General features: G+C 39.4%; 1 long non-coding RNA gene across 1 annotated transcript; it reads left to right on the plus strand.

The window, feature by feature from the left end:
- The first annotated feature begins 3,648 nt into the window (after window positions 1-3,648).
- Window positions 3,649-11,599, plus strand: LOC150017989 (uncharacterized). The gene is made up of 2 exons (XR_016508163.1): window positions 3,649-3,834; window positions 10,083-11,599. It is a non-coding gene; the product is annotated as an uncharacterized LOC150017989 (long non-coding RNA).
- The last annotated feature ends 3,149 nt before the right edge of the window (window positions 11,600-14,748 follow it).

Consider the following 14,748-nt stretch of genomic DNA (forward strand, 5'->3'; position numbering starts at 1 on the left):
GGCTAAAAACAGTCATTGAGAACAGCCAGCCAAGAGTGTCCGCCACTGCAGTGGCCATACTGAAGGGGCTGCTGATTCCTTCCTGCTTCCTGGGTCCCTAAAGTTGCCCTGCGCTCTGCACCCTCACCCTAATTCTTAAGCTTTCACTTCCACAAACTATCTCATTGCCCTTTGTATAAAATCTCAGCATCAACCTCTGTTGCTTGTGAGCAGAAAATTCAGACAGACCTACCCTCTCAAGTGTAGCTGCCAGGATAACTTGAGAACATGTTATAGCAAGTAAGTGGCCAATTAAGTGTTCGCTACAATTATTTTACCCAAGGTGCACGACTAGTTGATGCTGGTTGATGAGACTTAAACGCAGCTCTCTCCTCTCCCAAGCCCCTGTACACCTCACTGAACTGCCTCTCAGGCTTCGGTTTTTTAAGAATGTGCTTACTCTGCAAGTGCATAGGAAAACATCTGCCAAGGGAAACAAGAAGGGCTGGACTGCACTTTCTTTTTTAGAAACTTGCTTGAAATAGTGGGTGTTGTGAAGGGAGGTGGGAATGCGTGGAGGAGCATCAGCTCCTGACCAACACAATGGTTAATTCAGATGAGTAATAAAGAAAAGACTGTGCTGTGTTTCCCAGAATAGCCAGACCCTTGAGTTGTGACACAAACAACTTCTAGTTAGAGTCAGTCCCCTGCCAACAAGAGAAAGCCAGCAAAGGAATGTGAAAGTGACATTACATGGACAGCCATGGGAATTGTTGGGAGGGAGGCCGTAGGAGGGAGTGGTCAAGAGGCTGAGCACAAGGACCAGCCTGTCTGGAATTCCAGCTCTGGCACTAAACAGTCATAGAACCTCAGGCAAATTACTGCACCTCAGGTGCCTCAGAAATGGGGATGAAAGCACCTACTGCTTAGGGTTGTCAGAGTGATAAAATGAGTTAAGACAAGTTCCCAGAATGCAGTAACCTCTTCGCTCAATATCACTGTCCTGAGCAGGACAACAGGTGATCAGCTGCTGGGGTATAGGGCTTGCTAAGTTACCTGGGGCGGGTTTGGATTGCAGGGAGGGGCATGCCCGCCCCTGCTCCACTGTCCTCATCAATTCTTCAGGGCTTAATGGTGAATTAAGGAATCGTGTATAACTATTTAATACTCAAAGTCACACTTTATGGCGCACCCACTATGTGTCCCAGGTTTTGCTTCTACATGTTTTCATCAGACACATCAACCTTGTGAAGTAGATATTGTCTTCGTTTTACAGCTCAGAAAACTGAGGTTCAGAGAGCTGACGTGACTTTCCTAGGGTCACCAAGTCCTGGACTCAAAGATGACTCTTGTCTTCCTTTGTTCAGGCTGCACAACACACGTTTATTTCTCACAGTTCGGGAGGCTGGGGACTCCAAGATCAAGGCCCCTGCATACTGGGTGTCTGGTGAGAACCCACTTCCTGTTTCATGGACCTCAGTCTTCTCACTAAGTCTTCACAGGATGGAAGGGGCAGGGAGCTCTCTGGTGTCTCTTTACTAAGGGCACTAATCCCATTCCTGAGGGCTCTGTCCTCATGACTCAGTCACCTCCCAAAGACCCCCACCTCCTAATACCCTCACATCAAGGCTTCAGTTTTCAACATTTGAATTTGGGGGTGGGGACACAAATATTCACTCCATAATAACTGTTGGATTCCAAGCCACAAGCTCTACATGTTTCTAAAAGCTGTCCAGAGCCAAGGCAGGCATGGCTAATTGTGGCATACTCTGACAGAGGCAGAGAATATGGCTAAGGGGTGATCGCTGGCATTCTGTCTAGATGCAGACTTAAAGTGTTGGAAGAGAAGCGGGACTTCCAGGGGAGCAGGTATAGTCAAACCCAAGTTCATCTGCCCAATGAACAGTAAGAACAATCCCTAAAGCAACGAGTGTGCAACAAGGAAAGAGCTTATTTTCAAGAGGCAACCAAATAAGGAGACAGGAAGAAGGCCCAAATCTGTCTCCCCAAGAGGAAAAAGACAAGCAGTTTTCAGAAGTTTGAAAGGGGACTTTACATGCAAAGAGAGAGGAACTAAATGATTCTTCATTTGATAAACAATGGAATACTACTCAGCTGTAAGAAAAGATGAAATACTGCCATTTGCAACAACATGGATGGATCTTGAGAACATCATGCTAAGCGAAATGAGTCAGGCAGAAAAAGCCAAGAACCATATGATTTCATATGTGGGATATAAAACAGAAAGCAACAAATGAGCAAGCGACAAAAAACTCAAGACACAGACAATAGTATGGTGACTACCATATGGGGAAAGTGGGTGGGGGAGGTAAAAGGGGTCAAACAGATGGTGACAGCGGAGACTTGACTTTGGTGAACACACAATGCAATGTACAGATGATGTCTTATAGAATTGTGTACTTGAAACATACTAACCATTGTCACCCCAATAATTTAATAAAATGTTAAGAAATGAAAAATAAATTTGATAAAGGAGATTAATGATTTGGGGTAGAGGGCAGTTTTTGCAGGACTCTTGAGTCATTGTTGGTGTTGAAATGGTTTCTAAGTAAAATCACTATTTTTAAATCACTCTAGTATCGCTTTATCTACCCTTACATTGGTATCTGGCTGTCAGCTGAAAAAAGACTGATGACTTGAGATTTCATTTCAAGGAACCATAAAGCTAAACTGCAGATAATATTCAAACGCCTACATTTCTATCCTTAACTTTAAATTTTATCCTTTCTGTTAAATTGTAGCTTCGCAAGTCCAGAGGAGGCTTCCTGTACTATCTACAGCCGTCCAGTGACTGAGGGAACCAGGCAAAACAGCACCCTGGGTGCTCCCAGGAACTCCCGGCTGGACAGGGTTGTGGCAATGGAGAATTGTAAACCTCAACTGCGATCAGGTGGCCTAGGTTGTGTAGTTTGTTGGGAGGAATTTCCACCTACTGTGTTGCATTTCTTAAAGAGTGACACTCCCTGCCCCTGTCCCTGCTCTGATTGGTGGGTTTGGAGATGGGATCAGGCCTGTCCTTGGCCTGCTGTGCCAGTAAAGGCTCTTTCCCTCTGCACAGAACTTGTGGCTGGGTGGGTGACCTCATTCACGGGTGCAAGATTAGCAAGCCCAACTGGCAATGAGACCTAAAGCCACACCCTCCAATTGACTTCTCTCAGCAAAGAAGAAAGGACTCATGGCCCCAACAGGATGGCACTTGGCGAATTTAGGTAGAAAGGCAGGTGACACAAGAGCTGTAGAGCCCAGGAAGGCAAAGTTTCTGTTTAAGTTGGATGCATGCCTGTTCTATCTTTTCATCACCGACTTAAATGTCATCGCTATTTGTAGGGTTTTGCCTTAACTATCATATTGACTTTACTGCCAAACTGGGTTTTAATCTGTTTATTGTGACAACTGAGGTTTCTTATGTGATTGTTATGCTTAGATTATCTTGCAGTTAACAGAAAAACATCTATAAGCTTTTCTCTTTGAATGAATATTGAATGCCTCAAAGCATTTTGAAAAAGAAAATATCCCCTTTTAATTTTGTTTTGTTCTATTAGATATGCCCCCCACCCCCACAATATAGAGAATTAGAGGGATTACAAAAAAGTCAAAATACTGAATTTTGTACTTTAATTCATTGTTCCTATTTCCTCTGCAGGTGAATTTCCGATCATCAGCCCTGGCCGGGTATATGAATACACAAGTTGTACCACATTCTCTACAACGTCAGGATATATGGAAGGATATTATACCTTTCACTTTCTTTACTTTAAAGACAAGATCTTTAATGTCGCCATTCCCCGATTCCATATGGCATGTCCGACATTCAGGGTGTCTATAGCTCGATTGGTAGGTTAAATTTTCCTCTGGTGCTGATTTACATGACTTTTTAGAATTAATTCCACAGAGGGTCTTTGTTGATTAACCAGACTAGTAGTTTTAAATCGTGTTCCAGAGAACCCTAGAAGTTCTGAGGGAAGCACCCTGGGGTGGGGTGGGACGTGGATATATTGTGGGAGGTGGACAATAAGTAAAGGAGGTTCCATACTCTTCAGTCAGAGTAGCTCTGCCATCTGCTTTTGTTGTTGTTTTTGTTTGTAAGTTTATTTTTAATAGCTTTATTTTTTAGGGCATTTTCAATTACAGAAAAATTGAGCAGAAAGTACAGAAATTTTCCATATGTCCCCCTGTCGTGTATCTCCCACCAGAGTGGTACTATTTTTACAACTGTTGAACCTACACTAAGACATCATTATCACTCACAGTTCATAAGTTACATTAGGGTTAACTCCTGGCGTTGTATACAGTATTCCCTCACTTATCGCGGTTATGACATTCTAGACCCCCCACGATAGCTGAAAATCCGCGAAGTAGGAACCTTACATTTATTTTAGTATTTATATATATTTTAAGTCTCTATAAACCCTTCCCACACACTTATAAACCGTTCCCAGTCCCATATTAACCTTTTCCACACTTTTATAAACACTACTTATGTCTTAAACATATTCTAGACTCTTAAACCTATGTAACTTTAACAACATACATATACAGTACCGCAAAATCCTGCGATATAATGATAAACCCGCAATAAATAATTAAATATAATATTTTTAAAAATCCCTTGATACAGTGAGGCCGCGATAAGTGAACCGCAATATAGAGAGGGACAAGGACTACTGTATTCTGTGCATCTGGACGAATGCGTAATGGCATGTGTCTACCGTTATAGTATCATTTTGAGTAATTATTAGTTTTAAAGTTTCAGCCTCTTTTCCACTGTTTCCAAAAATACATCAATTTCCTAATGAGAAACACCACACTAGACCAGTTAGTATCTACTTTTATTTTATTTCACTAAGACTGGGAAACAGTTTCTTACAGGTTTTTTTTGCCAAACCTCCCAATTTTGTAAAATAATACAAATATCCGATAGACATTATTACAAAAAAGGATTTAGTGGGTTGACTTCTATTTTTAGTAGTCTCTGTTTGGGATCATTTCCTAAGTCAGCTAGGTATATTTTTAAATCTCATTTTTAGGGTTACCTTATGGCAAATATTGTAGTAATCCCAATCTTATGAACTATAAAATGATTAGAGAAAATTATGTGTGAAGCTTCAGTTATATAGTGGGAATAAAATGTGAATCGGATACTCAGAATGTAATTAAGTTGTAGGCATCAAATGTTCAGAAAAAGCCCTCTGGCTCTTGGGATGACTCTGATGGATGAGCCAAAAATAAGTCTGGGAAGTTGGATGTTATGTAAATCTGACCCAGAGTTGGCACATTCATAAGTCCAATTTGTAGAGGATGATGAGAGGATGTAGACACCTGAGGCCATTATACCTGTTTGTCTGGTGAAAACAGTACACAGCCTGGGCTTGGAAGTGGCGTTGAGCTTCCCTCTCAGTGGAGGAATGCTTTCTACTGTGTATTTCCAGTAGTTCTGGGAATTTGCTGCTTCCCATGGCAGTCTTCCATTTTGACTAGCCCGAATTCTGTATGAGATTGGTATTGTCTTATTCTTAAGTGTTTGATATGGTTTTACAGTGAAATCATCTGGCACTGGAATTTTCTTTTTGGAAAAGTTTTGAAATATGAATTTGTGTGATAGTCATATTTTCTGTTTCTTGTTTTACTCTTGGTAATTTGTGTCTTTCAAGGAATTTGTCCACTTTGTCTAAATGTTGAATTAATTGGCATAAAGTTAGTCACAGTATTCTTTTACTAATTCTTTTAATGGCTGTAAAAGCTATAGTCAAATGTCTTCTTTTGTTCTAAATATTGGTAATTTATATCTTCTCTTTTGTTCATCATTTTAGCTAGGGGTTATCACTTTTGTCGATCATTTGAAGGAACAACTTTTGGTTTCATGGATTTTTTTTTCTCTCTTGTTTGCTCATTTTCTATTTTTATTGATTTCTGCGATTATCTTTATTTCTCTCCTACTTACTATGGGTTTAATTTGTTTTTTTTCTAGCTTCTTAAGGTAGAAGTTTAGAGTATTGATTTTAGACCCTTTTTCTCTGTAAGCACTGTTTTAGCTACATTTCATAAATTCTGATGTGTTATGTTTTCATTAACATTTGGTTCAAAATATTGTCAGATTTTTCTTGTAATTTAATTCTTATCTATGACTATTCTAGAAATGTGTTAATTTCTAAACATTTGGAGATTTTCCAGTTGTCTTTTGGTTATTGATTTCTAATTTTGTTATGGTTAGAGAACTTGCTGTGTATAATTTCAATCCTTTAAAATGTTTCATGGCCCAAAACTATCATCTGTCTTGGTAAATAATGCTTGTGTATTTGAAAATAATGTATTGTTATTTGGGGGATATTATTCTATAAATACAGGTGAAACTGGTTGATTGGTTTTCAAGTCTTTTATATATTTACTGATTTTTCTTTTTGTTGTTCTATGAGAGATGATTGTTGTAATCTCCAGTTATAATTAGTTTTGTCTATTTCTCTTTAATTTTATCAGATTTGCTTCATGTGTTTTGAAGCTCTTAGTTATATGCAGATATATTTAGGATTATGCTGTCTTTTTAATGACATGCTTATATTTTTTGTCATGAAATCTCTATCTCTGACAATATTCCTTGTCCTAAAGTTGCTGCTATTCCTAACATAAAGTGTAAAGAGTGTTGAGATTTATTGGGGCAGGCAGTTATATATTATTGGGTCTGCTTGATCCTGTTGAGACTTGTTTGTAATGTTTGTTAGGGTGGGTATAAAGCAGTCTTTACTTAAGAACAGTCATTCCAAACCTTTTGGTCTCATGACTCCTTTAAGCTCTAAAGTTATTGGAGATTCCTCAAAGAATTAAAACTAGAACTACCTACCATATGATGCAGCAATTCCATGAGTATTTATCCAAAGAAATAAAAATCACTAATTCATAAAAGATGTATGCATCCTTATGTTCACTGCATCATTATTTACAACAGGCAAGATAAGGAAGCAGCCTAGGTGTCTGTCCATAGATGAATGGATCCAGGTGTGTGTGTGTGTGTGTGTGTGTGTGTGATGGAATATTACTCAGCAATAAAAAAGGAATTATAGATTGAGCACCAGCCTGTGAACCAAAGAGTCGCTGGTTTGGTTCCCAGTCAGGGCATATGCCTGGGTTGCAAGACAGGTTCCCAGTTGGGGGTGTGCAAGAGGCAACCACACATTGATGTTTCTCTCCCCCTCTTTCTCCTTCCTTTCCCTTCTCTCTAAAAATAAATAAATAAAATCTTTTTTTAATAAAAGAAATGAGCCCTGGCTGGTGTAGCTCAGTGGACTGAGTGCCAGCCGGTTGCCAGTTCTATCTTCTGGTCAGGGCACATGGCTGGGTTGTGGGCCAGGTCCCCAGTTGGGGACATGGAAGAGGAACAGATCCATGTATCTCTCACGCATTGCTGTTTCTCCTCCTCTCTTTCTCCCTCCCTTCCCCTTTCTCTAAAATTAAATAAATAAAATCTTTAAAAAATTAAAAAAAATGAAATCTTGCCATTTGCAATAACATGGATGGGCCTAAAAGGTATTATGCTAAGTGAAATAAGTCAGACAGAGAAAGACAAATGCTGTGTAATTTCTCTTATATGTGGAATCTGAAAACAAAACAAATGAACAAACAAAACAACACAGACTCATAGATACAGAGAACAAACTGATGATGACCAGAGGGGAGGGGATAGAAAAATGAGCAAAAAGGTGAAGGGATTAAGAAGTACAAACTGCCAGTTATAAAATAAGTCACGGGGATGTAATGTACAGCTTAGGGAATATAGTCAATAATACTGTAATTATGTTCGGTGACAGATGGTTACTAGACTTACTTTGCTTATCACTTCATAATGTGTGTATATATATATGTATATATGTGTCTAATCACATTGTTGTACACCTGAAACTAATATAATATTGTATGTCAACTATAATTAAAAGAACGTTATGAGGACTCCAAAGAACTCTTGCTTATGTGGGTTATATTGATATTTATTATGTTAGAAATTAAAACAGAAGTTTTATATTTACTTATTCCTTTTTAAATTTTTTAAATTTATAATTTTAAATTACAATAATAAACTCATTACATGTTCAACCCTCTCTTAACTATGTTCTTACTTATTTAGAGTTTTAGTGTCTGCCCAAGCACAAATAATAGTATAAAATCTTGAACTGCGTTGTGGAAAATATTTTTTCTCTTTTGGGGATGAGACATCAATAAACAAATGAAATTCTGGACTTATTTCTAATGAAAATGAAAGAGGAAGTGGGGATTGTACTGTGTTGTACTTGTGTGTACCTTGTTTGAATATTAGTTACAGAAGTTGAGTTCTCCTTTTCTCCTTTTTGCCCTTAGGAGGCTTAATCCTTCCTTTTGCTTTTACTTTAAATGCCATTTTAAAATATACTGTTGGTTGGTCTTAAGCCTTTTCTTGATCTAGGTGGTTTGTCATTTGTTTTTAGACACTTAGAGGCTCCTGCTGCTGATTTATTCCTATATCTGTGTCCCTCTTTGCACCTGCTGTTCGTGTATACATTTTAGCTGCGATCCTCAGCCCTCTTCCTCTTCAGCCACACTGATTTCTTTAACACTTTTTCTGTTTTCTTCTTCATTAAGATAATTAATCATATTACCTGTATTTAATCTTCTAGAATTTCTTTCTCCTTCCCCTTTTGGACCTGCTATTGAATTTCAAAGTCTTCATTCCCTAGATTAAAAAATATGTATATCCAGAGATAAAAATAATGGAATATGTAATATATTTATGTACATTTTCTCAGATTATTATTTGTGTTATAATAAATCCTAGTGACAATTCCTTTGATAAATCCTACTAAAGAATAATACCTTTTTCCCAAATCAATTCATTTGCTCTCTCAACAAATATTTATTGAGTACCTACTAGGTGCTGGGGAAAATGCAGTGAATGATATAATTAAAACCTCTAACTTGGAACTTACATTCTAGTTAGAAGAGACAAGTGTAAGCAAATAAACACTATGTACTTAGGTTAAGTAGTTGTAATAATATGTGCTCTGGAGAAAAATCAGTAAAGGGTATAAGGAATGTCCTATTGGGTTGTATAATATAAAGCTGTGTCAAGAAAGGGCTCTGTAACATTTGATTTGAGAGTTGAAAGAAGTAGAAGGACTGTTCCAAGCTAAAAAACAGCAAGTCCCGATGTCCTGAGACAGTCACATGCCGGGAAGAACTGCAAGGATGCCCTTGTCCTGGAGGATGGGGAATGGAGAGAGTGGTTGGAGATGCGATCAGAAGGGCAGTGAAGGTGCTGCATCATGAAATGTCATAGAAGCCTCAGTGGAAGGACTTTGGCTGACACCACATCCTAGGTGTCCCCACATACCCCACTTTATGAACTAGGACCTCCTTGCTGTTCAGAATTCTGTCCTATATAGCAGTTCCTTTCTTTGGGTCTTCAAAAGTGTGAGAGAAAATCGACAGGAGAGTAAGTCAAGACTTGACTAGAGACACTGCTTAAGAAGAAGTTTCCAAGAAGTGTTCAAATATTGTATATTCAACATTACTACTTCCCTATTCTGAGAGCCTTCAACAAATTAATTTCAAAGTCAAGGCTACCAATGGTGATTGAATTGAAATGATGTGTCTTTATAGTAGGAGCTCAATAGAAATCTTAGACCTTTTGACAGTACATAAAAATTACCAGTAGAGGTCATACCTTATTAATATTTTCATACCTTCTTTTCTGTAAGCATATAGATTAATAAGGAATTGTTACTTAATACAGTAATGTGATAAATTCAGTACAACTTTATCTTGTTAGGAGTGTCTGTCACTACACTGTATATGAATAAGAACTACCATGTAAAAAAATGGGCACTGTATTGATGAACTATATTTACCATGAAAACCACACTGAGCATTTTAAACGTGTGAGAATATACACTCTGGAATCTTGCATCACCATGTGCATTTTGAAAATGCTGTTCAAGTCTATAAAAATTCATATTTGGCATGTCTGATTGTTTATAGATTCTAGATAAATCAGAATTTGCATTAAGTAAGTATAAAAAACTGATGGAAGTTCTTATCAAAAGACTGTTCTCTCTTTCAAGGAAATGGGTCCTGATGAATATGAAGAGATGGAAGAGGCAGAAGAAGAGGAGGAGGACGACGATGATGACTCGGCAGATATGGATGAATCTGATGAAGATGATGAGGAAGGGAGGCCAAGGAGACTCTTTGATGTGCCCATTCGCAGACGCCGCTACTCGCGCCTTTTTTAGTGAGCCTCTGCTAATGGAAGCGCTAGAATGGATCCAGCCTGTTCCATAGGTTTCTCAATGATGTAAATAACTAAATTGTTCGCAGCATATAGCAAGAAAACTAGCATGAAATATTGTTTCGGGCCCTGGGTTCTGTGCGACTCCATTAGGAATTGGATTGTTTGAGTTTACTTTGTGTTTTTGAGGTAAAGGAGGAAATGAGAATTTTTTTTATTTTTCTCTTCTAGAAGTCAATGGGGGAATAGTTCTCTAGCTAAAGAATAGACATCTTTTAGTTTAAAAATATTTTGTACTTATGAAAATATGGAAGTGGGAGGGAATTGTTTTGAATAAGGACTTAAAATATAGCAGAAATACCTACTCAAGGATTGAAACTATGTGACTGAAAAATTCTATGAAAAGAGTTCTTGCAGTTGTGAGTTATTTAGAAATGAACATAATTTATAATTAGGCTAATCCATTTAGTGATTCCTATATATTTTGTACTCACAGGGAACTAATTGACCAAATAGCTTGAATGCTAGTCTTTTTGTCCTTTCTTAGACAATCTATCTTTGAATTTAAAGTTTTTATCACTATATCCTTGAATATAAAGTCTTTATGACTTTGACTTTGAATTTAGTCAAGTCTCTCAATCTTGAATTTAATTTAAAATCTTCACTACAACAACCTTGAATTTAACTTAAAGTCAACATTATAACTTTTATCATATTATTCACAGATGCATCATTTTTGAAATGTAGAGTGTAAAAGTATGTATTGTGTTGCTTATTAACAAAAGTTCTCCACAATGAATGTCTCATGTAGTCTAAATTTGTAAATACTGCTTCTGTTTTGTTTTGTCTTAAGTTTGTGATAAGTGACATGAATTTTATGTTAAGATTAAGTATGTTTTCCTGAAACACGGATTTTTTTTTTGTAATTATATAATTGAGAGTTTAGAATGAAGTCCTCCAAGTGTCAAAAACTCACATTTTAAAAACAAATTTTGTTTCTGATGTGGCATTTTGTATAATTGCCTATTTTCCATCCCTTATTCATAAGCCTTTGCTCTTAAGATGCAAGAGGAGGTGGAAACTGTTGGCCTGTTGCTAGTGGCCCATTCAAAGTCACTTCCTGGCCTTGATTATATACTGTCATGCACCCTGTTTTCCATTTCCCCCAAGAACAGTTGTATTGTAGGGAAAACTGTAGGTAGAGGGAGGTATACAGGGAGAAGCAGCTGCCATCACAGACCATCAAGGCAAACTTAACCCTTTCATATTGGCACATGTCAAAATGTTCTGAAATGGAGTAAGTAGTTTTTCCTGCTTATTTTTTAAATACAGTATTATCAGGTTACCAAATCCTTCTATTATGCCTGTCTCTTCTTTTTAATCAACTAACTGATTTTTTAAAAATTTCCTGATAGAGCATAATTTAAAACTAGTTAATGTTGGAAGTTAAACTTGGCCCTAGGATCCCTTGCCATGCTTTGCGTGTTTCTCTTTTCTGGATGACCTCTCCTCTCTGTTCCCAGAGTACCCACGATGCCCCAAGTCTCCCCTGCCAGCTCCACCAGCCCTTGCTTTTCAGAATGCTTATGGCTTGTTTATCCTCTCATCAAAATTCACATTCTCTTAGTATGTTGAATGCATGACCTCTAGTTCATGCTAAGGTATTGATAACAAGCTCAATTTTTAAAAAAAATTTCCTTTGCAAAAATGTGGACTTGTACATAAAAGGGACCTAACAGTTGTTCAGACTTTTAAGAAAGGCCATTTCTGACTTTGAGGTCCCTTGAGAACACCTAACCCTTTGTCTAAAGCTTGATGTATCAGGATGAAATACATCTAAATAAACAGCTTAAACAGCTCAGGGGGATTTTCCTCTTGTGAAAAGTCAGAGGTAACTAATTTGGGGCTGACAACAGTGGCCCAATGGTGTCAACATTCCAGATTCCTTCCATCTTTCTGTTCTGCCATCCTTAGCCCAAGACTAATCTTAAAGGTCACCTCATAGTTGCAAAATAGAAGCTGCAGTCATACTGTGTTCCAGGAAGCATGAAAAGAAAAAAATAAAAGTAAAAAAACCAAACGTAAGACTGGAGAGGTAAAGCAGCCAGGTCTCCAGTAGGATGGGAAGAGAATGGACGTGGGATGCAAGAATTAACATTAAAGCGTGGGGACCTACTATGAAGGCATTGTAAAGATCCAGGTAAGACATGCTGCAGACCTGAATTAGGGCAGTAGCAGGAGTAGTGAAGAGGCTATGAAATTGAGATAATTAAATGATGAGGTAGGCAGAAGTTGATTAGATGTAAGGGAGTGGGGAAAATCCAAGTTGGTTCCTAGGTTTCTGGCTTTATGGGGGAGGGGGTTAGCATGGAACATTGGAAATGAGTTCAGATTTGGACACATTTTGAGTTCAAAATGTCTGTGGGACATATAGGCAGAGGTGTGCAGCAGTTAGTTGGATATGAATAGGAAAACTGAGGGACAGATCAGGACTGGAGAATAAATATTTACAAATCATCTACAAACATATCTCCAAGGTAAAACAACGTGGATGCACAATAGTCTCCCAGGAAGCCCAAAGAGCAATGATTCTCAATCCTACCCTGGAAATGGAGATTATGAATGGGTAGTGGGAAAGAATCTCAGACTCAAATGTCAAGGAGCTGAAAGCAAAACCAGGAGAGATTGGCATCACAGAATCCGGGAAAGTTTCAAGGAGGGAACAGCTAATAGGATATATATAAGATAATGCCTCTGAAAGAGCTTTGTAAACAAGCTATCATTGGAAATACATGTATAGCTGATTTAGCAGACAGCACATGAGACTCTTTTACCGGCATCCCCAAGCCACCAGAGGATCATGATGGAAAGCACATTATGATCAATTATGATTTGCCCCGCTTGCTTCCTCTTCAATTCAGCAAAAGCAGTCGTGAGATGCAGTATTTTCTTACCCTGATCCTCAGTGTCTCATGGTACCCAGCAGAGGCCAGCCTCTCAGAAGAAATACTACTATGTATTCCCTCGCTTATCGCGGGTATTACGTTCTAGATACCCCCTCGATAAGTGAAAATCCACGAAGTAGGAACCTTACATGTATTTTAGTATTTATATATATTTTAAGGCTTTATAAACCCTTGCCCCACACTTATAAACCATTCCCAGTCCCTTATTAACCTTTCCCACTCTCTTATTAACCTTTATCCACACTTTTATAAACACTACTTGTTCTTACCTACGTAACTTTAACAACATACATATACAGTACCGCAAAATCCCACGATATAGCAAAAAATCCGCGATAACTAATTAAATATATTTTTTAAAATCCCGTGATATAGAGAGGGACTACTGTATGGCCTTGTTCCCCACTCTCCCTTCCTACGGTGCTGTTAAAGCCAGTTCTGCAGTAGGTGGGAGACATTTTCCAAGTGATAAACAAAATCTTAAAGTTACAGTTTCACATAATAATAGCATTATAAATGGTGGTTCTGCTCCCAGAATGGCCCATGGAAGCTTTTAAACCTGTAACAGAGTTCTTCATTCCAAACAAGACACAAGGCATGTGTGGCTGTGACTGAAGGGTATTTAGGGGCTCCAGAGCCTGAGAGCAGAAGGGAGACCCAGGCTGCAGCAGCGCTGGATAAACCCGACACCCGGGCCCAGTGCGAGCTTAGCATGGGCACAAAAAGTTTTGAAATACATTTTAATATTTTTTTAAAAGATTAAAAAAAAAAAGGAAATCGTAAGTCTTCGAGTTTCAGGTTGTTTTTTGTTTTTGTAACAAACGGGACGACACCATCAGCTTTCCATCTCCTAGATTTGTAAGGTCTTCATCGAGCCCTGGCCGTGGCTGTTTTCTAAACCGGGGTCAGGAGCCTGACTCCCCTGACGCGCACAGCTCCAAGGTACTAAAGACGCAAGCCGTGACTGTCTGCAGTCTGCGCTCTCTGTAACCTGGACTGGTCGTCGCCGCCTGCGCACGGGGCGGGCCGGGGCGGGGCCAGCGAAAGCTGGCAGCGGCCTCTAGAGCCCAGGCTATAAATGCTGCCGATCCGCCCAGACAACGCATTTCGGGAAGCCGGACCGTGGGTGATCGAGGAGGTAAGGCCGGGTGTAGGCCAAATTGCGCTGCGAGTCTGCGGCGGCTGCGGACCTCCGCAGGCGCGTGTGCGCCAGCGGGTAGCTGGGCGCGGGCCTCTCGAGACCCGAGACACGAGCCCCCCCGCCCCACCGAGTGGGCCGTGCCTCCTCCCTGCTCCCCGCTTGCGCCTGTTTCCGCGCGCTGGGGACGTTCCCAGCTCTTTCCCAAACCCCCGGGCCGGGGTTCCTCCTGAAGCCCTGCCCTTCCTGCACTGGAGGCCCCTAGTCGCACGCTTTAAGTAGAACTCCGGCTTCCCCTGTTTACAACAAAGAAAAGGGGGAGAGCGGGCACCCCAAATTCCGCGGGCCGTACCCTCCATTCCCTCGGGAATATTTTCCTTGAACCCTGACCATGG

This window comes from Furipterus horrens, unplaced genomic scaffold (assembly GCF_987537825.1).
Source record: "Furipterus horrens unplaced genomic scaffold, mFurHor1.1.pri manual_scaffold_2, whole genome shotgun sequence".
NCBI classification, from domain to species: Eukaryota; Metazoa; Chordata; class Mammalia; order Chiroptera; family Furipteridae; genus Furipterus; species Furipterus horrens.